We start from the raw sequence: 27938 nt of genomic DNA on the forward strand, positions 1-27938 counted from the left end.
GTATTCAGATTCCATGTGAGCTGCTGTTATGGTTTGAAAAAGCTACAGTCAGATAACTAAAGCAATTTACAACAACATTGACAGGAGACTGGAACTGATAAGGCTGGAATGTGCCCTGTGTAGTCATATCTTAGAAAGCGTTCTGTTATGATGTCAGGCTCTACACACAAAGGCAACACTAAAGTAATAATAAAGTAAAAAACAAAAACACTGGCACTGAAGGGAACTATCTTGTGTGTGTATGTGCCCCTTGTGAAAGGGCTAAAAGCAGTCATTTAAAATGAGGTTAGACTGTAGCTGAAGTATGCTGATTCATTGCCCCATGCTGTATGCTGTAGTAAGTGTAAAGAAATGTGAATAGCACAGAAAACTTGATCAACAGAGGTGACTGAAAGCTCCTTTTTATAATTCTATTTTATATATAGTTTTGGTAAAAATCAAAAGGCCTTTACTAAGGCCAGACCTAAAAATCTAGGAACCCATATAGATCATACAAATACACATATCATTAAATATTTTTTTGAATTCACAATCAAAAAAATATACAAACCTTTACATTTTAATTTCAATGGGATGATTGGAACTTTTTAACATTTCATTTCATTTCATAAAGATGAAGCATTAGAATGCCATATTGCATTTTTTGCTCCTAATGCAAAATGTAGTTTTTTAACTGTTTATCTTCCGATTTCAAATTCCTTCATTTTTACAATGCATTTTAAAATTTTGAATTTTCAGTGTTGCTTTGTTATGTATACATTCTTCATTTATCTGCTAATATTAGTTATTTCCTACACAGTCACAGATTCCAGGGATCCAGGGCCCCAGTTTAGTAACCGCAAAGAACATGGAAATATTCCTTTTGCAAAATCAAATTTTTCACCAACAAAATATAACAAGCATTTGCAATGCAATAGGTCTTGCATTAGGAAAGTTGGAGCTATTGGTCTTGCAACTGACAATTTTTTTATTTATGTGTTGGTTTTGAAAATAGCTAAATTAATAGCTTTGTCATTTATAATGCCAATACTTTCGACTTTTGCAAATGTGACACCTATAGCATTTGTAATGCAACATGTTTTGTATTTACGTCACTTAGATGTATTGATATTACAAATAACAATGGCTTTTCATTTTTTTAAATAATTAATACTTAAATAAAAGTTATTGTCATTTATAATGGCAATAGCTTAATCTTTTGTAAATACCTTTTGTGAAGATTATGTTAAGTGCATTTTATTGTGACGAAAATCCAAGAACAGAAGTGAAATATTAACATCTTTTTGTGACATTTGTAATAAAGCTTGAAACATTGAGAGAACATATTTGAACCAGTTGTTGTTGAATGGTTGCACAGATTGATGCTGTGGTGGCGTTGAGTGATGTTGTGGTGGTGACGAGTGATTGCTGTGGCGTTCAGTGATGCTGTGGTAGCGCATAGTGATGTTGTGGTGCCCCTGAGTGATGCTGTGGTGGTGCGATAGATAGATAGAGTGAGGGCGATAGATAGATAGAGGGAGATCGATAGATAGATAGAGTGAGAAGGTGTGAGGGTGAGAGGGTGTGTGAGGGTGAGAGGGTGTATGAGGGTAAGCAACGATGTATGGTCTGAAAGGTGCTTGTGAATTTCTGAAAGGTAAACACAAGGAAACAGAAACCCTGCACAAATACATACACATCACACCTATCACTAACTATAAACTCGTTTGTGGAGGACGAGAATGGTTTATACTTGACTTTTGTAGAACTGAAAATTAAGGAGCACTGTAAACATCCTACTGATCCATGCTCTTAGCAGTATACATAAAGTATACATACAAGCTGGAAACCGAATACCTTGTACACAGAATTCATTAAACAGTCCTCAAAAACTGATTGCGGATATTTTAGAAACAGAAATAGGTGTCCATGAATGTGAGGAAACAAAAGGGGCGAAAATATTTGCCTGCAATTGAGACAATGTAATTTAAAATAAGTAGGATGTATGAATATTGAGGTGGAGCAGTGTAAAAAAAGGGTACAGAGTGCAGCGAAACAGTGGTTGGAGTTTGTATGGAACAAAGAGACACCTGAGGCACGGTGGGGATGCTGAGGAAGGGTCCAGTCGTGCAGATATGACTGAGTGATGGTTGTGCTGCATAGGGAGTGAAAAGGGGTGCGGTGTGTAGAGGGAACGATGGGGAGCAGTGCACGGGCACCGGTTGAAGCTGTGCAAAGAAAAGGCAGCGCTGGGAGGGGGGCATTCCGATTTATTAGTGTTTTTCTTGTCACAGCAAGATGACGGTTTATTGTATCCAGACTCGAAGAACAGTCACTGTAAGCCGACACGTGTTTCGTCGTGTACAGTTGAGTCAACACGACTCTTCAGGGCTGGTGATACAAAAATAACGTATGCATATTCAGTTGCGCGTCTTATCACTGTAACATACTGCATTTAGTGACAAGGGTGCATCACACATGCAGTTGTGACGTGCGTTCTCCTTACACACGTAGTGGATGTGATTGGTGATGACGCTTAACGTATTTGGAGTGTTCCATTGCAAGGATGTGAGTGGCTGACCTTGAATGGTGGTGCACTGGAAGTGAGGTGAGGTGATGTTACAACTATGTGTGTGAAAGGTGTTAGCACGTACACGGTAATCCTGCATTGTGAAGGTTGCAAAGTGACAAAACATGCCAGTGACAGCAGTCTGAAGTGCAGCTTGTGTGTGAAAATGTAAGTGATAAGTTCAAATAGGGGCGTGTAAGCAAAGTGGACGATTTAAAGTATCGGTTGTTGCCCGAAGTGAAGTGAGGGAAATTGATCTCTCTCTAAATGGTAGAGTCATTACCTTTAAATTCAACTCCAAACACTTGGGTTGACAATGGTCTGGAGGTCGTGGTGGCGTTCTATGGGGGTAGATTAGAGAGAGACTGGAGGGAAAATGAAAAATTCATGAGGAAGGCATAAAAAAGGGGAATGTTCGAGAACACCTATGTTAACAAAAGAAGTAGAAAAAGTTAAATTAAAGGAGAAATAGTGGAAAGTATTCTTACCACTGGGTGTATAGGTTCAAATATATTAGTAAGTAGGAATGGTGTATCCAGATAGGTTAGGGGAAAGAGATTAATCTTGCTGCTATGTTCCGCCCTGTTGGGTAGATGACGATTTTCAGAATTTGGCACTATAGTAAATGGAAAACATGAAATGCAAAAGCCATCAGGCTAGAGATTAAGTATGTTGCGTCGCTCAGAATCACATTTGAGGTGAAGTTAACAAAAGATAGGAGGCAACTATGGAGTATTTATATACCTTAATACGGGTATGTATCAGGCAGTACCGGGAGGGGATCCATCTGATGTGGGCTTTTGAAAACGGATGCGTTTTCTCAATCGCGGTATGCTGTAGATGGAAACAAAAGTATATGCGCACGCATTAGAAATGCGAGAGCCTGGTCATGTGATCTCATCAGGCGAATTCAAGAGGGGGATTAAAAGGGGGGATTCAGTTATTACGGAGAAAGTACAGCAACTTACCAGTGGTGCGGTATCCCTCCTCTGTAGTTTCCCGGTCGCTGTCTTTCGTAAACGGACACGTGACCGGAAGGGAGGTGTCTTTTTGTAGGAGTTTAGACATAGAAGATGTCGATAGTGTGCTATCAAAACATGACCGCCATGTTTAAGTGGGGAGCCGAAAGGCAAGATGTTTGGTAATTTAGTACTTATTGCAATGTTAGACGAATGATGGTGTGCAGAAATACCACACCTCTTGAGCGGAGATTTTGGCGAGTGTCAGAGCGGAATATAAAAACTATCTTAATCTACATAGTGGTCGGTTGAAAACAATGTTAAAGAAACCACAATATCTCTTCGTATTTTTCTTTTTAATGGACACCCGAATCTAAGTTTGGGTGTACTATAGATGAGTTAATAGTGATTAGGTCAGTGTGGTGCTATTGCGGTTGCCAGATGTTGATGTGACCAGGTGCCCATAGATGTTGTGAAATTTATAGAAAACACCTGTATGGGGTGGCTACTCAAAAGGTGAAAGTGCCACATCGCCCAAACACATTAGTGACCTTGCGCATCGTATTATCAACAGTACTTCATTCCGTGATCTCTAGCAAATGGTGTGGTTGATCACATGAAAAAAGATCATAATATAAGTGACACATAAATCAATACAGTACATCTTAACATGTATACATGACAGTCTGTTCTCTTTAAGCATAATCCTCATTCCAAAAGGTATAGTCATCTGTAGAAATGTTTGCATGTGGTGATGTGAATCTGTCAGTAGTTATTCAGTAGACGTCTCTATTAGTGGATCCCAAGGGGTAACATTTAGTCACCCAAGAAATATTGAAGCTCAGGGTCGTAGTTTAGCCCATGTTCCACGCTTTGTAGACGCATGCTCCATGTTGCTTCTCTATGTCTAAGTGTCAGTTCACGGTTGCCCCCTCTGATATTGAGGGGAATCATATCAATCCCGAAGACACGCACTTTGATGTCATCCTCCAGTGGTTGACATTCAGCTATGTGTAAGGCTACTGGGTATCTGGGATCTCTTTTCTGAATGGCTCTCATATGTTCTGCGATTCTTTCTTTGAGAGCCCTGATTGTACTGCCTACATAAATTTTGCCACATTGGCATTCGATTATGTAAACTACGAATTTAGTAAGACAAGTGATGTTATGTTTGATTTTGTATATTGTCCCTTCCGGACCTTTGAAAGTTTTAGTACCATGTTTTCCCCAAATACACATGGAACAGAAACCACATTTATGGAATCCTAGGCCTCGTGTGGTTAGCCAGTCCCTAGCTGTGGTATTTGGGGGCACTGTGGGGCTTAGTTTGTTTCTCAGAGTAAAGCCCTTTCTGTATGTGATGGAAGGTCTGTCTGGAAGAAATTCTTTAGGAACAGAATCCTCTGTTAAGAGTTTCCAGTGTTTATTGAAGCTCTTTCTGGTGGTATGGTTGAGTGCATTGAATTCTGTTATAAATCTAATTTGCTGACTGGAGGATTCTGGCTCCGTGCGTGTCTTAAAACAATCTGGTCTTGGGACGACTCTGGTCCTTTGCTCTGCTTTCTTGAGGGATGCATTAGAGTATCCTCTCTTTCTAAATCTGTCTTTCATATTGGAGATGCAATTTTCAAATTCCGTGGATTCACTACAGTTACGTTTGGCTCTTAGAAATTCTCCATATGGGATGGACCGTAACTGGTGCTCAGGGTGAAAACTAGACGCGTGGAGTATAGAGTTACAGGAAGTGGGATTCCTAAAAAGTTTGGAGTGTAGTAGGTTGTCCTTCACATAAAACTCAAGATCTAGAAACTCCATGTTTGTTAGGCTGTGTCGCATGGTGAAGTTAATTTCCCACGTGTTATGGTTCAGATGTTCAAAGAAGGAAAAAAGTAGTTCTTCAGAACCCGACCATAAAAGAAAACAATCGTCGATGTATCGACCCCAAAAGACAATGGAGTCGACGTATTTAATTCCTTTGGTGCCCCAAATCAAGTCAGCCTCCAAAGCCCCCATGAAGAGATTAGCGAAGGAGGGTGAAAATTTGGAGCCCATGGCTACTCCCTTTTTCTGTCGATACCACTTGCGATCAAAGATAAAGAAGTTGTTCTCTAGGATGATCGTCATCATATGTAGTAGCATGTTGGTATGTGCCCAGAGTGAGGCTGGTCTGTTAGATAATAGTTTAGTAATGGCTGATATGCCCAGTTCAGGATTGATACTGGTGTACAAAGACACCACATCCATGGTTACTAGTATGGTGTCTCGTTGCCACTCCATGTCTGACATGATGCTCAGTATGTGTTTGGAGTCTTGTATATAAGAAGGAAGGTTCTTAACTAGAGGACCCAAGAAAAGATCCACATATTCTGCGATTCTTTCGGTGGGACCCCCAATTCCCGATACTATCGGTCTCCCAGGAGGAAACGGTAGATTCTTGTGAACTTTCGGCAGAGTGTACAGCCAGGGATATGTGGGTCTGAAGACTTTCAGGTAAAGGTTTCAGGTTACGATGAGACTCTACTAAATCCTCCAATGTGTTATCTAGGTGCTGGGGTACCACTTCAGGATTTAAAAATGTTATTGTTATAGTAATTCACTAGCACAAAATCCCAGCTACCATAACCCTTAATTACTAGAATGTAAAATTTGGTGAGGTATTTATAAAACTTAGAATGTTAAATTCAGCCAAATTAGATATCAGTGTGAGTAACCACTCCCCCCCCCCAGGTCTACCCCCTGTGGCGGGTGTTTCCGGTGTGTGGAACAAACAATATCCATTGATGGTTATTGGTGCCATCTCCCAAAATTCTTGTACGCAGATAATATGAAAAACAGCCATGGTAATAAGCCATTCATCATTTTCCCGTTTGCTATTATAACCTGCTTTATTCCAAGACAAGAGCGTATAAGAGATAACATATGCCTCGAGGAGAGACACCTTGGCAACCTTATGGGATTATTCTAGGGTGTAGGAGCTGTAACAACTCTGTTGATCTATTACTCCATGAAAAGGACTTGGTGCACCATTGTCTTTGCCCCCAAAACCCCCTATTTGGAATGGCCTCTGGGATGACTGGTTATCAGATGCAAGTCAATCACAGGAATCCAGGCCCATTAGAGAGGCATACCTGTTGTGTGTTTAGGGATTCCTATGGTTAATCAACAATGGAGTACTATCACATACCATGAGGAGCGTTTCCATGTTGAAGAGTCTATGAATTATAAAAAAAAGCCCTGGGGTACAGGGAAAATCTTAGTCGCTACATTATGAATGAGTGGAGGTTGAAAAAGTACATCTCTTACAATTTGTGAACTATCAAACTTTAAGACAATGCAATCACTCTCATAGCCCTTTAGGGTTGGGCCAATCCACAAAGTTCTCCTTGCCATTATAAGATGATTCTGAAATAGTTGCCCTGATCTTGTATGGTTGGAGAGCCAATGAGGAGATTTGTCCATAAGCTGAATGGTGGATTCTGTTTGAGAGGTTCTGAGCACTGGGGCATTTACCAGAACTAAGACAAAGGGGCAAGCTGCCGGAGGGAGATTAAATGTTTGATGAATTGACTCCCTCTGATTCCGAGTGACTTCACTGTGCAATGAATTAGTAGGAATGTTGTTGGGATTAACCGCCTGCGTACTACTAATGACTGGTCTAACTTTACAAGCATGTGTCTTGCCTCTAAATAAGAGTCTCTTCCGCTTGTTTGCACTGTGCAATTGTAGATCGCACCATGGTTGTTCAGTGGGACTTTCCCAAACCAAACCGTGATATACCCACAATTGCGGCCCTACCGGCCGGCGGGATTCGGGGATATAACACTGGGAGGGTTATTTAAAGGTTTATAGGGTGATTATAAAGGATGGTTGGTTGTTTGTGGACTTAACTAGAATTTAATAACTCTTGATGTTTTTGCTCGATAGACTCCAAACGGGACAAAATTGGTTGTAATAATGGAGATAATATAGCACCAAAGTCCTCTGGAGGGGCTACGAAACGCATGGAGTCCAAATTAACAGTTTCAGGAACCAGGCTTGTCCATAAGGGAGTCAATTTCCTTGTTTTTTTTGGTTTAGAAGAGGCAAGATCTTTATAAGGACCTTTTTTCCTCTTGCCACTTACGGTCGATCTGGTGGCTGTCTTCTCTATGATTGGAGGATTAGAAGGTATGGCAATGGCCACTGAGATCGACAAGGCCACTACAGGCGGATTGCTAGTCTTTAAGACTCCCTGTGTTACCACATTAATATTTGGCTTAGTGGCAGGAGGCGAAATTTCAGAGCCTTCGGAACAAGCAAGAGCATCATCTCCCAGGGAGAACCTTCGCTCAGCCATGGCGATTTCCTGTGGATATAGTTACCCCAGTGGAAGCCATGGAGATTATATTCTGCTTTCCCATTGTGATCCTGGCTTTGATTACAACAATAAACAGATAATAATCAGGTAACATGGGTAAGGGAGTGGCCCAGCCCAGCCTCCGACAGGTGTGGACGGGCCAGCCTTTGGTTCGGGTTTTGCCTGGGTGCTTGGGAGGGGGGAAATGGGGGCAAGCAACACTGACACCCATTTTTGTGTGTAAACGGCCGCTTTATTGAAACAGGTGCACGTCACACTTTATTAAACTGGCAATTTTTGCCTCACAAAACTAACACCTCTCTAAACATTGAATTACCTAACCTCCTTTACATTTCCTCCCCCCCCCCTACGATCCCCACATGATAAAAACCCGCCACCCAGCATCATCCAAACATAAATTGCAATACATTAAATATGTCACTATCTGCCAGCCTACCACTAACTGTTACCCTCCTAAGACCTACAAACCTATTTGTCTTCCGCAACTGTAACAAACGCCCTCTAATGTAACCCTTAACATTTCCCCGCTCCCGCTCACCAATTTTCCAACTTCCGATAACTGCCAAACTCCAGCCAACCTTGGCCAACTGCAACAACAACTCCGCCAGCACTTGTTCCAAGCGACAAACATACAAAATGTTTCTCCCCTGTGCACCTGTCTCAAACACGGCCCTAGAAAAATATCCGTTACTTAAAAAACCACCCCCAACCAAAAACCTGAGCCTAGGGTGGGTGGGTGGGAAATAGACCAGACACCTGTCCTACGCTCCCAGCCAGTAGGGTTACCAAACCTAAAATGGTGGCTGGGCCAGCGAGGACAACCCAGTTAACTGTCGCTTTGGGCTATTTTATGTAAATTTGGGCTGCCTTTGGGCTATCCCCAAGGCAGCCCAAAGCAGCAAAATGGCTGCCTTTGCTCGCCCCCCTCCCCCTCCCAAATCTGCCCGGGGGCAGACCTCGCATTGTTCGGCTGCCCCCCAAACCCCATTGAGAGGGAGGAAAGGGGGCAAGCAACACTGACACCCATTTTTGTGTGTAAACGGCTGCTTTATTGAAACAGGTGCACATCACACTTTATTAAACTGGCAAATTTTGCCTTACAAAACTAACATCTCTCTAAACATCGAATTACCTAACCACCTTTACATTTCCTCCCCCCACCCCTACGATCCCCACACGATAAAAACCTGCCACCCTGCATCCTCCAAACATAAATTGCAATACATTAAATATGTCACCATCTGCCCGCCTACCACTAACTGTTACCCTCCTAAGACCTACAAACCGATTTGCCTTCCTGTAACTGTAACAAACGCCCTCTAATGTAACCCTTAACATTTCCCCGCTCCCGCTCCCCAATTCCCCCAACTTCCGATAACTGGCAAACTCCAGCCAACCTTGGCCAACTTCAACAACAACTCCGTCACCCAGGAAAAGGCGGATGGTAGGTGATTACACCACCTCCCCCTTTTCCTGCCTCCCCACCCCCAATATACCAAACAATGCTGTGACCGCGCCACACTTAAACCTACTCCCGACGCACTCCCAACAAACCGGACAACACCTCTCTCAACTTCAAAAGGTAAAGGTCCATCCCCCAAAAGCGAGAGGTGAACCCCATCGCCTCTAAACAATTCCGGCGCGTCGTACTTCAAGTCCCGGTGCCAAACCGTTACAAATCCCAAATGCCTGCAAAACCGCACCATTTCGACATTGATTTTGCGCCTGGCCTTGTCCACTGCCTGGGGTTTCAACGCCCCTCTCCAGACCCACAGTGGAACAAATTCAGTCAACACGACCCTACAACCTGCCCATTTCCTCCGTATCTCCTCCAAATCCCTCTTCATGGCCCTCATAAGAACCAGTTTCCTGTACCATGTCGTTCTCCCCGACGTGAAGTACCAGCACATCCGGGCACCTGGCCCCCTCCTTCATCCCATTCAGAATCCCCACCAGCTCCTTCCAACGCATCCCCTCCTCCCAGACCAACGCACTTTAAAAACTTCGGAGTTAAAACACAAATTCTCCCCAAAGTAGTTATCCTGCGCCTGAAGTTGTGCTCTCTTGTCGCATGCGAGGGGGCCAGCCACCAAACCTGGAATGAGAAAAAAAGAGTCACAAATGGCCACCACAACACCACCTTAGCATTGCTCCTCACTGCGCACGTATCGTTTATAACAATCGGATGCCCAACGCCCTAAATGCATGATGTCCTCCCTCCCCCATCCTTGCCTATGTGCCTCGGACGCTGCGCCAATGTGGAACGAGTGCGTCCCCAACTTATTACCATCCACCCCCAACCGCACCAGTGCCTTCTGCAGTACTGCCAACAACTGGGGCCCCCTCGCCCCCGCCCCACACGCTTGCCGAAAAACCAAACCGTCCCCTTCACCCTTCGCCCTCCAACACAGCCCCCAGCGCACAGGGCACACTCCATCCCCCTCGCTGCCACCCAAAGGGACCCACCTCCCCACACTCCTCTGATCTGTCTTCGACTTCAGCAGCCACAACCGTACTTCCCCCGCCCCAAATTGTACTTCCAACCACAACAAACCATCGCCCCCGGCCACCCAGCAACTCTGACACCCGAAAGGCCCCCGCAAACATCCAACTCATCAACGTGGCAAACAGTTAGGCCTCCCACTCGTCCCGGCAAACATCCTCCAATACACCCACAACCCTCCCCAGCAAAGCCCTTGATACTGGGAGCCGCACCCGACCTGCACCCACACACTCGCGGGCCCACCCCTCCAACATCCTGGCCCCCAGCTCTCCCGCCGACCGTGCGTAACCCCACAACAATTTCCCCATGAATGCAACGCCCGCCAACTAGCCCGATATAGTGACCCGCATGAGGCCCTTGTCGATCAAAGACAATATGAATTGTACCACATTCTCTGTTCTCTTCCATCCCGGGGCCCGCCATCGCGCCCCGGACGCCACAAAATCCCCCCCTGCAGACACATACGTGGAGCGTGTTGATTCCGCCAAAGACCCTGGAACCAGCTGCAACATCCGGTGTTGCCGACTTCCCACAGCTATCCTGGGCATGGCCGTCGGTTCTGGGTCCGCCTCCTTGGCTAACCCACGGTATCTCTCCCACTGCGAACGAGATAAAGCATCCGCAATGTCATTATTGATTCCCGGGACGTGCACCGCACAGAAGGCAATAAATATCATGTCGCAGGCAACCCAAAACAAACATCCGCAACAGTTTCAACCCCTGCTCATCTCTTGCCGACTGGCAATTCACTGCCTGCACCACTGCCATGTTGTCCATGTTAAACGTCACCCGCCTGTAAGCCAGGACCGCCCCCCACAGCTCAATTGCCACCACTAGTGGGAACAGCTCCAAGAACGCAATGCTCCTGCCGCCCTCGCCCATTCCTACAGCCACTTCTCCGCGCACCACCGCCCCTGCCAGTACAGGCCAAACCCGTCGCTGCCCGCCGCATGCGAAAAAATCTGCACTTCCCAGACCATGTCGTCTCCCCCCTGCATGGGGACGCCATTGAAATGTTCTAGAAAAAACTGTCACATTCGCAAATCCTCTCGAACGCCTGCGGACAAACGCACGTGGTGGTGTGGCGGCCTTCCCCCCGCCAACGCTCTCCCCAACCTCCTGCAGAAAGTACGCCCCACCAGGACCACTCTGCAAGCAAAGTTCAGGTGCCCCAAGAGCACCTGAATCTCCAACACTGCTTCGGCACCATGGCCGCCTGCAAGCCCAACATCTGCTGCTTTTTGTCCGCTGGCAAACGTGCCTCCATCGCCCCCGAATCCAGCTCAATTCCCAGGAATGACAGCACCGTACCCTAGTGCAGCGCCTCAGCAACGTCGGAATCCAGGAGAAGGCTCTGGAATGGATCATCTCGTTCCTCGCCGGAAGGACACAGAGAGTCCGCCTCCCCCTGTTCAGATCAGAAGCCACTGAAGTCATCTGCGGCGTTCCTCAAGGCTCCTCGCTCAGCCCAACCCTCTTCAACGTCTACATGAGCCCCCTCGCAGCCATCGCACGCCAACGCAACATCATCTCCTACCCCGACGACACCCAGCTGATCCTCTCCCTCACCAACGACCCCACCACCGCCAGAGCCAACCTACACGAAGGGATGACAGACGTAGCCAAGTGGATGATGAACAGCCGCCTGAAACTGAACTCGGACAAGACGGAAGTCCTCATCCTGGGATCTTCACCCTCCGCCTGGGACGACTCCTGGTGGCCCCCCGCCCTGGGCAGCGCACCCAAACCAACAGACCACGCACGCAACCTGGGCTTCATCCTGGACTCCTCCCTCTCTATGACCAGACAAGTCAACGCCGTCTCCTCGTCGTGCTTCAACATCCTGCGCATGCTACGTAAGATCTTCCAGTGGATCCCCACCAAGACCAGGAAGACGGTCACCCAGGCCCTCGTCACCAGCCGTCTGGACTACGGCAACTCCCTCTACGCCGGAACCACCGCCAAACTCCAGAAGAGACTCCAGCGGATTCAGAACGCCTCAGCACGACTCATCCTGGACATCCCCCGTCGCAGCCACATCTCCGGACACCTGAGAGATCTGCACTGGCTCCCGGTCAACAAGAGAATCACCTTCCGTCTCCTCACCCACGCACACAAAGCCCTACACAACCAAGGCCCAGAATACCTCAACAGCCGCCTCAACTTCTACGCTCCCACACGCCAGCTTCGATCGACCGACCACGCCCTCGCCGCCGTCCCCCGCATCCGAAGAGCCACCACTGGAGGAAGGTCCTTCTCCTACCTGGCCGCCAAGACTTGGAACTCCCTCCCGACCCACCTCCGCCTGACCCAGGACCACCTTGCCTTCAGGAAGCAGCTCAAGACCTGGCTGTTCCAGCAGTAGCGGACCCCCCCTCCCCTAGCGCCTTGAGACCCTCCGGGTGAGTAGTGCACTATATAAATGCTTTGATTGATTGATTGATTGACGTACCTACCCTTCCTCAAACAACCCCCCTCATCCCCCCTCCCCCCCAACCCCCACAGACACCATGTGCGACCCTCGTTTACCTGGAGTCAATGATGACACCCGTCGTTCCTCCGTCCTCCGACTCACTGAAGGCGCCGATGTCACATTAGATGTCCAGGCCATCCAAGCGTGTGGGCTTCGTGACACCTGTAAAACACAAACATCATTAGCGGACCCCCTCCCGCCCTCTCTCACTTCCCCTTCCTCCAAACTCGCATCATCCCTGAACCCTTGAAACCCTTCCAGCACAGAAACCCTCCTGGCCGGCGGAGCCGACTGCACCCTGCTATGCACGCTCCACCTTTCCCTCGCCCTGTCCACATCAATAAACACTTGCGACATGCTGCTCCTCTTCCTGCTTTGTCCCCCCAAGCCGCTGCGGCCCTGTGGGTGGTGGGGCCAGGGAGCCCATGCTGGGCCTTTGTGTGCCGGCCGCATCCTGATCCCTTGCAGACACCAGAACAGCCGTGGGAGGCTGGATCCCCTTCACCTTGGTTCTGAGTGGACACCCCAAAACCTGCCAAGTCCGGAGCCCCTCGCCGGCCTCTTCCTGAAAAAGAAACGGCAGGTCCGTTGTGCTGGGTCCCTGAAGCTGCGCTGCGCCATACACCGCGCCATACACCATGCCATCCTCGCGCAACTCTCCCCTTCCCCAAACCCCCCCGTCTCCTGACCCTCCCCCTCACTCCCGCTCTCATCCTCCCCACTCCACACCAAACCGCCCTCCCCGCCCCCCACCGTCTGCGGCTGCCAACTCCTCCCCCGGGCAGTCCCCCCGCCCAGAAAGCCCCGCTTCCTCCTCCGCTCTGCTCTCCCCCGTCTCAACCACACCAGGGGCCCCCGTCCCAAGGGAGCCCCCCCAACCTCCATTCCGCCCCTCCCCGCCTCCAACTCCCCCTCACTCTCACCGGACTCTAACCGCAATGGGGACATATCTCCCTCCCCCACCTGGGTCTCAACCACCTCAACTATCCCATCCCCTCCACCGGTCCCCCCCACACCCTCCATCTGGCTCCATCAACCCACCCATCCACTGGTGCCCCCCATCTGCCCCTTGTGGCAGCTTCCCCGCCCACCCCCGACCCCCTGCCGCCCCCTGACCTCCAAAGACACCCTCGCCCTGCCAGGAGGGGAGGGGCTCTCCCTCCTCCACCTCCTGCTCCATCCTCGCTGGGATCCCCCTCCCCCTCCCACTCCCCTCCTCCCCCCCACACCCCGGGAACCTGTCTCCACTCCCCCGGCCGGCCCTCTCCTGTCCGGGCGGCAGGCCTGCAGGGACACACTCGCTTTCACCTGTATCTCAGGCCTCCCCTTGCCCCCCTGCCGCACGTCCCGCTCGGGCCCCCGAGCAACTTCAAGGAGGCCCGAGCTGCACGCCGCTGGTCACTGCGACCCGCCCGGTTTCCCTGCTCAGCCCCGCCTTCCGGAGCCGAGAGGGCCTCATCCTGCCTCATTGCAGAGCGCGGCTGGGAGCCACCGGCAGCGCTTCCAGCCCGCTCCCCCTCTGGCGGCATCACAAAGTCCCCAGCCCCTCCTGCTGTGCAGTCACGGTGAGTCTCCGGCGGGGGGCCACCGGCAGCGCCCCCCCGCCGACCACCCACGCATTTCTTTCTCGCCACCGGCAGGGCCGCGCCCTCCCCCACCGCGGGGCCCTGCCCTCTTACCTGGCTGCGCACCGTCTTACGAGGTGGCGAGCAGGCAAACACGGCAGCCGCGACCCTAGCGGATGCGCGCCTCACCGGGCGTGCCTGGGGGCCAACCAAGAGGTCTATCTGCCCGCCTCGCTCAGCAGGCGGATGGCCTCCAACACTCTTATATCCTCTTGCGCCATTAAAACTGCCCAGAAAAACCACACAGCAACAGCCACAAAAACCAGACACCTGTCCTACGCTCCCTGCCACCGGGTTACCAAACCTAAAATGGTGGCTGGGCCAGTGAGGACAACCCAGTTAACTGTCGCTTTAGGCTGTTTTATGTAAATGTGGGCTGCCTTTGGGCTATCCCCAAGGCAGCCCAAAGCAGCAAAATGGCTGCCTTTGCTCGCCCTCCTCCCCCTCCCAAATCTGCCCTAGGGGCAGATCTTGCGTTGCTCGGCTGCCCCCCAAACCCTCCTTCCCCACATGCGTCCCACCCTGATCAGCAGCGGTGTGCTTTTTTGTGCGAGTCCACTGGGTTGCTGCGGGTACTGATGGGAGTTATAGTCCTATCATCAGTGGTGCAAAGGTAATGGTGCATGGCTCACCCTCCGGGCAGAAGTTCCAAACAGATACATACGGTGGGGGGCTGCGGCCCACTTTTATGTGCGAGACCATTGGGCTGCCGCGGGTGATGATGGAAGTTGCAGTCCTCTCCCCAGCGGTGCAAAGGTGACGGTGCATGGCTCACCCTCTGGGCAGAAGCCCAGAGGGTACAGATACAGTAGGTGCAGGGCAGCGGGTCACCCTGGAAGGATTGTGGTTGCTATTCGAGTAGAGGTTTACCCCCCAATCAATAACCCAATTTCACACAACTAGGTAGGTAAATATGCTCTGAATTTTAAAACAGCATTAATTAGTTAATTTGTTTGTATACCTACCAATGTCTCAACCTCCTTTCTTGCCATATACAGCACTGTCATGAATAGGGGCGCTCACTCATGATAAATAAAACTGCAAGTAAATAAATACATCTAATTAGAAGGCAATATACACAATACTAATGAACTCATTAAATGCGCAAAAGCGCCAGAATCAATACACTTTGCTGCAACATCCATCTTCAAACAAGTCCCCTGGTGTGCTCACCTCTTACAAGCAGATGGCGCGGTCCCAGCAGGCTCTGGCTGCAAAGAAATTAACAAGCTGTAGAATCTGTGAAGATTACAGAAGGTGCAAAGCAGCACAGGCTTCATTTACTCTCCCATGATTTCGGTTCCACTAACACATTCGTTTCATGCCAAAACCTGTTTTCATCTAGGTTAAGGAATGCCCAGTTTGCAAAGCGTGGAATCAGAGCAACAGGGCTGTATGTATCAACAAGGCTGGCGTGACCGGTCCAGATAACTCAAAGGGGCAGAGGATCAAGCGAATGTTGGAAATACCAGGATGTGCTCTGTGGTCATGAGTTGGAATGAATTTGTGATTGTTCTTATTCAAACATATTACTAATGGCAGTGGATATGTGGTCTGCGCCAGTTCTGTGTAATGGCGTAATTATCTAACGCCATACATTTTAAAAATATATCTTTTAATTTACCATTTAAGAGGGAGGATGTATGCCACTTTGCTCTGTAAAGAGAAAAACCATTTGTTGCAAGAAAGTGCAGCTAAGCATCGCAGGTAGGAAGGGCTGAGGAGAAGCTATAAGTAATGGGTATGTTCAAAAGTAGCAAATGGGGTGCATAACAGTATTTTATGCAATTTGAAGCAGGTTGGAAGCATACGGCTCTCCCATAAAAATTACAACTACTGCAAGGAGTAGGGAGAAACTGAGGAGCGGGGTAGAGGGTGCATGTGAAGGGTAAGCACTGGGCATGGTTTCTCTGTTTTGTTTCCTTCTATTAATCATTGTAGTGCACTTATTTTAAACAAGAGTCCAATTGCTTTAATAAATATTTGAAATGCCAACTTGTGAACTTCTAGAGTCTCCCTTTAGAAATGCGTGAACAGCGAAAGGGTAGATCTGTTCCCACGATTTTCTTGAGGAATCCGAGTTGTCATGTTTTGAGGGTGCAGACACCATCCCGTACCTTGCAAGGTTTAGAGGTTCAGATTATATAGTTTTGATGCTCATGTTGCCCAAATGCAGTCTTACTGAAATAGTAGGAACAGTATGACACCGGCCCCCCAGGGAACTGCCCAATGGGATTCAGGACCAATCTGGCCCTGATGTTCTGGGAGATCTCTTGCTTTCCTGGTTTGACTAAAGGAACTCAGCTCTTGTTCTTTGACACTAAATCCCTCTTGTCAAGGTGTAGTCTAGCAACAACGAGGTTACACATGTTCTCACTGAAGTTCACATATCTATCTTTAAAATATATATTTTTAAATAATAGTGAATAAAGTCTCTCTTCAGCCAATAATGAAGTCAAGATGCTGGAAGGATGGATATATATGAAAATATCAAACTCCATTGAAACCTAAGTGATAAATTGCTTTTCAGCACTTGAAAGACGTCTTTATCTTCCTGTGAGCCTATTGGCGTAACCAAAGGTAGTTAACAGACACTTGTAACTACTATATATGAGCCTAGCGGTGCAGGCATGTGCAAACCCTTCTTTTTTCCAACTGAAAAGCAGCTGAATTCAGGCTCAGCTCAGGAAGGAATTGCCTGCCTTCTGTGATTTCCTTCACTGTAGTATAACATCCATCAGGATCCAAAGGATTCTGCATCTGTCTTGAAGAATGTTAATGTTGGTTAAGATCCCCTCATCCTGGAGAAAGCTAAATCTGTGAAACAATGCCAGAAACAGAGTGGTTTTATAGGTTAATCTCTCCAAGAAAAAATATAGATCTTTGTTTTAGAAGGAGCACAAGGCCCTACCAATCACATATAAAATCCCTTAGACTTGGGGCCTGCAAAGTGTATTACCAAAGTCTCAGTAAGTCTAACCCCTCACTTCATGAACTGTTCAGCATCAGGATTTTCACTTTAAATTCTGACATTCGTGCCCCTTTTCAACTGTAACAAGGAAAAAACACATTTTGCCAAACCACATCTATTTTTAAAGTCACAAGCGAAATGGTTTCAAAATTAACTCATCACCAAGAAGCAAGTTTGAGGAATTTGATTTTATATGGTTTGATTTTAATTTGAATCATAGGTTCAATTTGATTTGATATAAATTATGAGCACACTGATTCATAGTGCCTTGGTGCTGGAACGTAAGAGAAAAGAGCATACCTTATTACTAGAAGAGAAGAGTTTTACAGATTATCAGATAATTGATTTTAGATAGAATGAAAGGGAGGATGGAGAATGTTCTGTCCTGTGCAGCAATAACTGAGAAAAATCACCTCCAATTCGAGCTCTTCGGAACCTCGGTGTGAAAACAAAATGGTTAATCCAGTTGAATATATTGAATTCATGTCTAAACTAAAAACTTTACTCACACAAAAATACTTTACACACTCAAAGAATAAAAGATAGGACTGTCAAATCTTTGTATGTGCAGAGACTCCAAAGTCATAAATATGCTACCAGTAAAATAGCTTTGTGAATCAGGCACACAATGCATTTTTATAATTACTCAGACTGCTAAATAGATAAAGTACAGTAAATACAAAAGATCGAACATGCATTAAAGTTGGGAAAGTGTATGTGGACTGGTGGGATTAATGTTCTGCATATAGGATTCTTTTTGTCCGTAGATGCCAGTTTGGACTTGTGGGAAAATGTGGAGCGTCAAGGTCTGGAAAGTGCCTATCTCAAAAACATCTGAGCAATGTAGTTATTTCAAAGAGCACCATGAACAGCCTTAAGACAAAAGCAGAGAGTTTTACATTTGTAAATTTGCTCTTGGCATACACTAGCTTTCACCCTAAAGCGCTGAGAGATAACTTACCATTTGACCAATTTTTGAGTCTTGGACATAACTGTAAAGACATTGAGAAGTTTAAAAATCATTACAGAATTTAGAATGCTAACTTCAGGAGCGTCAATATCCGCATTCGCTGATTAAGAAATCGGTCAAAAGAGCCAAGAATAATAACCGCAAAGCCCTCCTAGAAGCACGTCCCCACAAAGAATCTACTGATCCTCTGATATGTGTGAGCAAATTTAGCAACAGATTAAGACTAATACAAAAATCTGTCAACAAAAACTGGAAGATCTTGAACAAAGGAGCACGTCCACTCCCAAACCTTTGTTTGCCTTCAAATGAAGCATGAACCTTAGAGACAAACTGGTGCATACTAGACCATGCATCAAGCATGCTACATTTCAAAATACCCTTTGGGACTCACAACTTGTCGGAGGCCACTTTCTGTGTGGGTCAATGTGTGTGTGTGCCCAGACTACACATACATCTATTGATATAGGTACAGAGCGGCCTTGGTTACTTCAACATCACATGAATTGTAACTCTGATTACCTGATTTATCGTATCACATGCCCTTGTGGGTTGAGATACGTGGGAATGACGACTAGGTAGATCAAGATCCGCATTTCAGAACACAAGAGTACAATTCGTTATAACAAAACTACCACCAAATTTACTAAACATTTCCGCAACATGAGACATGGACCAAATGAACTCACATGGACAGTATTGGATAAACCAGGCACCTCACAACCAATTGCGAACGTGACACAATTCTTGTTTAAAAAAGAGCAACGCCTGGTCTTTAGACTTCAGAGTGACAGTCAAGGTCTCAATAATGAGGTTACTTGGTTTTCTCTGTCTTGCCCACAGTATTATCCTCTGTAGTCACCAGGCGCGCAACACCCATTGGGCTCACCGGGCTTCAGCCCCCCCCACCCCCCCACCCCCTCCCCCCGTAGCTTCCTCTGCCCGGGCTAAAATGACACGCACTGAAATGATGCAAGAATGCTGCACATCCGATCCGAGAATGTGATTTTTATTATGCTTTCTGAGAGGCCCAAATCGATTTACAAAAGGGGGTGGTGATGAACAGAGTGTCTGAATTGAGCAGACCACTCTTACCCAGTCCAAAGATCAGGGCTTGATCCATCACCGTTATTTATCTCACTGCCCCATCCCAGCTCAGAACATGGCTATATGCAAATCAGTCTGTCCCTGGCCCAGTGCATCATGGGAACAGGGCAGACTAAACTACCAAGCCAATTCTTTACCAGAAAGGAGACAAGCTACCGGGGACCGGTTTCTGGCATTTCAGCCTCTTCGGCCCGGCTTGCTTGAATCCTGATGGAGCAGTGAGAAAGGGACTCATGTCTGAGTATACCCTGCCACACCTATAGTGGCCAAAATCGATTTACAAAAGGGGGTGGTGATGAACAGAGTGTCTGAATTGAGCAGACCACTCTTACCCAGTCCAAAGATCAGGGCTTGATCCATCACCGTTATTTATCTCACTGCCCCATCCCAGCTCAGAACATGGCTATATGCAAATCAGTCTGTCCCTGGCCCAGTGCATCATGGGAACAGGGCAGACTAAACTACCAAGCCAATTCTTTACCAGAAAGGAGACAAGCTACCGGGGACCGGTTTCTGGCATTTCAGCCTCTTCGGCCCGGCTTGCTTGAATCCTGATGGAGCAGTGAGAAAGGGACTCATGTCTGAGTATACCCTGCCACACCTATAGTGGCCAAAATCGATTTACAAAAGGGGGTGGTGATGAACAGAGTGTCTGAATTGAGCAGACCACTCTTACCCAGTCCAAAGATCAGGGCTTGATCCATCACCGTTATTTATCTCACTGCCCCATCCCAGCTCAGAACATGGCTATATGCAAATCAGTCTGTCCCTGGCCCAGTGCATCATGGGAACAGGGCAGACTAAACTACCAAGCCAATTCTTTACCAGAAAGGAGACAAGCTACCGGGGACCGGTTTCTGGCATTTCAGCCTCTTCGGCCCGGCTTGCTTGAATCCTGATGGAGCAGTGAGAAAGGGACTCATGTCTGAGTATACCCTGCCACACCTATAGTGGCCAAAATCGATTTACAAAAGGGGGTGGTGATGAACAGAGTGTCTGAATTGAGCAGACCACTCTTACCCAGTCCAAAGATCAGGGCTTGATCCATCACCGTTATTTATCTCACTGCCCCATCCCAGCTCAGAACATGGCTATATGCAAATCAGTCTGTCCCTGGCCCAGTGCATCATGGGAACAGGGCAGACTAAACTACCAAGCCAATTCTTTACCAGAAAGGAGACAAGCTACCGGGGACCGGTTTCTGGCATTTCAGCCTCTTCGGCCCGGCTTGCTTGAATCCTGATGGAGCAGTGAGAAAGGGACTCATGTCTGAGTATACCCTGCCACACCTATAGTGGCCAAAATCGATTTACAAAAGGGGGTGGTGATGAACAGAGTGTCTGAATTGAGCAGACCACTCTTACCCAGTCCAAAGATCAGGGCTTGATCCATCACCGTTATTTATCTCACTGCCCCATCCCAGCTCAGAACATGGCTATATGCAAATCAGTCTGTCCCTGGCCCAGTGCATCATGGGAACAGGGCAGACTAAACTACCAAGCCAATTCTTTACCAGAAAGGAGACAAGCTACCGGGGACCGGTTTCTGGCATTTCAGCCTCTTCGGCCCGGCTTGCTTGAATCCTGATGGAGCAGTGAGAAAGGGACTCATGTCTGAGTATACCCTGCCACACCTATAGTGGCCAAAATCGATTTACAAAAGGGGGTGGTGATGAACAGAGTGTCTGAATTGAGCAGACCACTCTTACCCAGTCCAAAGATCAGGGCTTGATCCATCACCGTTATTTATCTCACTGCCCCATCCCAGCTCAGAACATGGCTATATGCAAATCAGTCTGTCCCTGGCCCAGTGCATCATGGGAACAGGGCAGACTAAACTACCAAGCCAATTCTTTACCAGAAAGGAGACAAGCTACCGGGGACCGGTTTCTGGCATTTCAGCCTCTTCGGCCCGGCTTGCTTGAATCCTGATGGAGCAGTGAGAAAGGGACTCATGTCTGAGTATACCCTGCCACACCTATAGTGGCCAAAATCGATTTACAAAAGGGGGTGGTGATGAACAGAGTGTCTGAATTGAGCAGACCACTCTTACCCAGTCCAAAGATCAGGGCTTGATCCATCACCGTTATTTATCTCACTGCCCCATCCCAGCTCAGAACATGGCTATATGCAAATCAGTCTGTCCCTGGCCCAGTGCATCATGGGAACAGGGCAGACTAAACTACCAAGCCAATTCTTTACCAGAAAGGAGACAAGCTACCGGGGACCGGTTTCTGGCATTTCAGCCTCTTCGGCCCGGCTTGCTTGAATCCTGATGGAGCAGTGAGAAAGGGACTCATGTCTGAGTATACCCTGCCACACCTATAGTGGCCAAAATCGATTTACAAAAGGGGGTGGTGATGAACAGAGTGTCTGAATTGAGCAGACCACTCTTACCCAGTCCAAAGATCAGGGCTTGATCCATCACCGTTATTTATCTCACTGCCCCATCCCAGCTCAGAACATGGCTATATGCAAATCAGTCTGTCCCTGGCCCAGTGCATCATGGGAACAGGGCAGACTAAACTACCAAGCCAATTCTTTACCAGAAAGGAGACAAGCTACCGGGGACCGGTTTCTGGCATTTCAGCCTCTTCGGCCCGGCTTGCTTGAATCCTGATGGAGCAGTGAGAAAGGGACTCATGTCTGAGTATACCCTGCCACACCTATAGTGGCCAAAATCGATTTACAAAAGGGGGTGGTGATGAACAGAGTGTCTGAATTGAGCAGACCACTCTTACCCAGTCCAAAGATCAGGGCTTGATCCATCACCGTTATTTATCTCACTGCCCCATCCCAGCTCAGAACATGGCTATATGCAAATCAGTCTGTCCCTGGCCCAGTGCATCATGGGAACAGGGCAGACTAAACTACCAAGCCAATTCTTTACCAGAAAGGAGACAAGCTACCGGGGACCGGTTTCTGGCATTTCAGCCTCTTCGGCCCGGCTTGCTTGAATCCTGATGGAGCAGTGAGAAAGGGACTCATGTCTGAGTATACCCTGCCACACCTATAGTGGCCAAAATCGATTTACAAAAGGGGGTGGTGATGAACAGAGTGTCTGAATTGAGCAGACCACTCTTACCCAGTCCAAAGATCAGGGCTTGATCCATCACCGTTATTTATCTCACTGCCCCATCCCAGCTCAGAACATGGCTATATGCAAATCAGTCTGTCCCTGGCCCAGTGCATCATGGGAACAGGGCAGACTAAACTACCAAGCCAATTCTTTACCAGAAAGGAGACAAGCTACCGGGGACCGGTTTCTGGCATTTCAGCCTCTTCGGCCCGGCTTGCTTGAATCCTGATGGAGCAGTGAGAAAGGGACTCATGTCTGAGTATACCCTGCCACACCTATAGTGGCCAAAATCGATTTACAAAAGGGGGTGGTGATGAACAGAGTGTCTGAATTGAGCAGACCACTCTTACCCAGTCCAAAGATCAGGGCTTGATCCATCACCGTTATTTATCTCACTGCCCCATCCCAGCTCAGAACATGGCTATATGCAAATCAGTCTGTCCCTGGCCCAGTGCATCATGGGAACAGGGCAGACTAAACTACCAAGCCAATTCTTTACCAGAAAGGAGACAAGCTACCGGGGACCGGTTTCTGGCATTTCAGCCTCTTCGGCCCGGCTTGCTTGAATCCTGATGGAGCAGTGAGAAAGGGACTCATGTCTGAGTATACCCTGCCACACCTATAGTGGCCAAAATCGATTTACAAAAGGGGGTGGTGATGAACAGAGTGTCTGAATTGAGCAGACCACTCTTACCCAGTCCAAAGATCAGGGCTTGATCCATCACCGTTATTTATCTCACTGCCCCATCCCAGCTCAGAACATGGCTATATGCAAATCAGTCTGTCCCTGGCCCAGTGCATCATGGGAACAGGGCAGACTAAACTACCAAGCCAATTCTTTACCAGAAAGGAGACAAGCTACCGGGGACCGGTTTCTGGCATTTCAGCCTCTTCGGCCCGGCTTGCTTGAATCCTGATGGAGCAGTGAGAAAGGGACTCATGTCTGAGTATACCCTGCCACACCTATAGTGGCCAAAATCGATTTACAAAAGGGGGTGGTGATGAACAGAGTGTCTGAATTGAGCAGACCACTCTTACCCAGTCCAAAGATCAGGGCTTGATCCATCACCGTTATTTATCTCACTGCCCCATCCCAGCTCAGAACATGGCTATATGCAAATCAGTCTGTCCCTGGCCCAGTGCATCATGGGAACAGGGCAGACTAAACTACCAAGCCAATTCTTTACCAGAAAGGAGACAAGCTACCGGGGACCGGTTTCTGGCATTTCAGCCTCTTCGGCCCGGCTTGCTTGAATCCTGATGGAGCAGTGAGAAAGGGACTCATGTCTGAGTATACCCTGCCACACCTATAGTGGCCAAAATCGATTTACAAAAGGGGGTGGTGATGAACAGAGTGTCTGAATTGAGCAGACCACTCTTACCCAGTCCAAAGATCAGGGCTTGATCCATCACCGTTATTTATCTCACTGCCCCATCCCAGCTCAGAACATGGCTATATGCAAATCAGTCTGTCCCTGGCCCAGTGCATCATGGGAACAGGGCAGACTAAACTACCAAGCCAATTCTTTACCAGAAAGGAGACAAGCTACCGGGGACCGGTTTCTGGCATTTCAGCCTCTTCGGCCCGGCTTGCTTGAATCCTGATGGAGCAGTGAGAAAGGGACTCATGTCTGAGTATACCCTGCCACACCTATAGTGGCCAAAATCGATTTACAAAAGGGGGTGGTGATGAACAGAGTGTCTGAATTGAGCAGACCACTCTTACCCAGTCCAAAGATCAGGGCTTGATCCATCACCGTTATTTATCTCACTGCCCCATCCCAGCTCAGAACATGGCTATATGCAAATCAGTCTGTCCCTGGCCCAGTGCATCATGGGAACAGGGCAGACTAAACTACCAAGCCAATTCTTTACCAGAAAGGAGACAAGCTACCGGGGACCGGTTTCTGGCATTTCAGCCTCTTCGGCCCGGCTTGCTTGAATCCTGATGGAGCAGTGAGAAAGGGACTCATGTCTGAGTATACCCTGCCACACCTATAGTGGCCAAAATCGATTTACAAAAGGGGGTGGTGATGAACAGAGTGTCTGAATTGAGCAGACCACTCTTACCCAGTCCAAAGATCAGGGCTTGATCCATCACCGTTATTTATCTCACTGCCCCATCCCAGCTCAGAACATGGCTATATGCAAATCAGTCTGTCCCTGGCCCAGTGCATCATGGGAACAGGGCAGACTAAACTACCAAGCCAATTCTTTACCAGAAAGGAGACAAGCTACCGGGGACCGGTTTCTGGCATTTCAGCCTCTTCGGCCCGGCTTGCTTGAATCCTGATGGAGCAGTGAGAAAGGGACTCATGTCTGAGTATACCCTGCCACACCTATAGTGGCCAAAATCGATTTACAAAAGGGGGTGGTGATGAACAGAGTGTCTGAATTGAGCAGACCACTCTTACCCAGTCCAAAGATCAGGGCTTGATCCATCACCGTTATTTATCTCACTGCCCCATCCCAGCTCAGAACATGGCTATATGCAAATCAGTCTGTCCCTGGCCCAGTGCATCATGGGAACAGGGCAGACTAAACTACCAAGCCAATTCTTTACCAGAAAGGAGACAAGCTACCGGGGACCGGTTTCTGGCATTTCAGCCTCTTCGGCCCGGCTTGCTTGAATCCTGATGGAGCAGTGAGAAAGGGACTCATGTCTGAGTATACCCTGCCACACCTATAGTGGCCAAAATCGATTTACAAAAGGGGGTGGTGATGAACAGAGTGTCTGAATTGAGCAGACCACTCTTACCCAGTCCAAAGATCAGGGCTTGATCCATCACCGTTATTTATCTCACTGCCCCATCCCAGCTCAGAACATGGCTATATGCAAATCAGTCTGTCCCTGGCCCAGTGCATCATGGGAACAGGGCAGACTAAACTACCAAGCCAATTCTTTACCAGAAAGGAGACAAGCTACCGGGGACCGGTTTCTGGCATTTCAGCCTCTTCGGCCCGGCTTGCTTGAATCCTGATGGAGCAGTGAGAAAGGGACTCATGTCTGAGTATACCCTGCCACACCTATAGTGGCCAAAATCGATTTACAAAAGGGGGTGGTGATGAACAGAGTGTCTGAATTGAGCAGACCACTCTTACCCAGTCCAAAGATCAGGGCTTGATCCATCACCGTTATTTATCTCACTGCCCCATCCCAGCTCAGAACATGGCTATATGCAAATCAGTCTGTCCCTGGCCCAGTGCATCATGGGAACAGGGCAGACTAAACTACCAAGCCAATTCTTTACCAGAAAGGAGACAAGCTACCGGGGACCGGTTTCTGGCATTTCAGCCTCTTCGGCCCGGCTTGCTTGAATCCTGATGGAGCAGTGAGAAAGGGACTCATGTCTGAGTATACCCTGCCACACCTATAGTGGCCAAAATCGATTTACAAAAGGGGGTGGTGATGAACAGAGTGTCTGAATTGAGCAGACCACTCTTACCCAGTCCAAAGATCAGGGCTTGATCCATCACCGTTATTTATCTCACTGCCCCATCCCAGCTCAGAACATGGCTATATGCAAATCAGTCTGTCCCTGGCCCAGTGCATCATGGGAACAGGGCAGACTAAACTACCAAGCCAATTCTTTACCAGAAAGGAGACAAGCTACCGGGGACCGGTTTCTGGCATTTCAGCCTCTTCGGCCCGGCTTGCTTGAATCCTGATGGAGCAGTGAGAAAGGGACTCATGTCTGAGTATACCCTGCCACACCTATAGTGGCCAAAATCGATTTACAAAAGGGGGTGGTGATGAACAGAGTGTCTGAATTGAGCAGACCACTCTTACCCAGTCCAAAGATCAGGGCTTGATCCATCACCGTTATTTATCTCACTGCCCCATCCCAGCTCAGAACATGGCTATATGCAAATCAGTCTGTCCCTGGCCCAGTGCATCATGGGAACAGGGCAGACTAAACTACCAAGCCAATTCTTTACCAGAAAGGAGACAAGCTACCGGGGACCGGTTTCTGGCATTTCAGCCTCTTCGGCCCGGCTTGCTTGAATCCTGATGGAGCAGTGAGAAAGGGACTCATGTCTGAGTATACCCTGCCACACCTATAGTGGCCAAAATCGATTTACAAAAGGGGGTGGTGATGAACAGAGTGTCTGAATTGAGCAGACCACTCTTACCCAGTCCAAAGATCAGGGCTTGATCCATCACCGTTATTTATCTCACTGCCCCATCCCAGCTCAGAACATGGCTATATGCAAATCAGTCTGTCCCTGGCCCAGTGCATCATGGGAACAGGGCAGACTAAACTACCAAGCCAATTCTTTACCAGAAAGGAGACAAGCTACCGGGGACCGGTTTCTGGCATTTCAGCCTCTTCGGCCCGGCTTGCTTGAATCCTGATGGAGCAGTGAGAAAGGGACTCATGTCTGAGTATACCCTGCCACACCTATAGTGGCCAAAATCGATTTACAAAAGGGGGTGGTGATGAACAGAGTGTCTGAATTGAGCAGACCACTCTTACCCAGTCCAAAGATCAGGGCTTGATCCATCACCGTTATTTATCTCACTGCCCCATCCCAGCTCAGAACATGGCTATATGCAAATCAGTCTGTCCCTGGCCCAGTGCATCATGGGAACAGGGCAGACTAAACTACCAAGCCAATTCTTTACCAGAAAGGAGACAAGCTACCGGGGACCGGTTTCTGGCATTTCAGCCTCTTCGGCCCGGCTTGCTTGAATCCTGATGGAGCAGTGAGAAAGGGACTCATGTCTGAGTATACCCTGCCACACCTATAGTGGCCAAAATCGATTTACAAAAGGGGGTGGTGATGAACAGAGTGTCTGAATTGAGCAGACCACTCTTACCCAGTCCAAAGATCAGGGCTTGATCCATCACCGTTATTTATCTCACTGCCCCATCCCAGCTCAGAACATGGCTATATGCAAATCAGTCTGTCCCTGGCCCAGTGCATCATGGGAGCAGTGAGCTAAAAAACGGTGTTGGATCTAGCCCTGATCTCTTGACTGGGTGAGAGTATTCTGTTTAATTCAGAGACTCTGTCCCTCACCACCCCTTGTTGTAAATATTTTTGTCCACCCTAAGCGTGGAAGGGTATACTCAGATGTGAGTCCCTTGCTCATTGCACCATCAGGATTCAAGCAAGCCGGGCCGAAGAGGCTGAAATGCCAGAAACCGGTCCCCGGTAGCTTGTTTCCTTCCCAGTGTAAGAATTGGCTTTTGTAGTTTGGTTTGCCCTGTTCCCATCATGCACTGGGACAGGAACAGACTAATTTGCATACAGTCAGGTTCTGAAACTGGGATGGTGCAGTGAGCTAAAAAACGGTGTTGGATCTAGCCCTGATCTCTTGACTGGGTGAGAGTATTCTGTTTAA

Source organism: Lissotriton vulgaris, chromosome 2_2 (genome assembly GCF_964263255.1).
Source record: "Lissotriton vulgaris chromosome 2_2, aLisVul1.2, whole genome shotgun sequence".
Taxonomy (NCBI): domain Eukaryota; kingdom Metazoa; phylum Chordata; class Amphibia; order Caudata; family Salamandridae; genus Lissotriton; species Lissotriton vulgaris.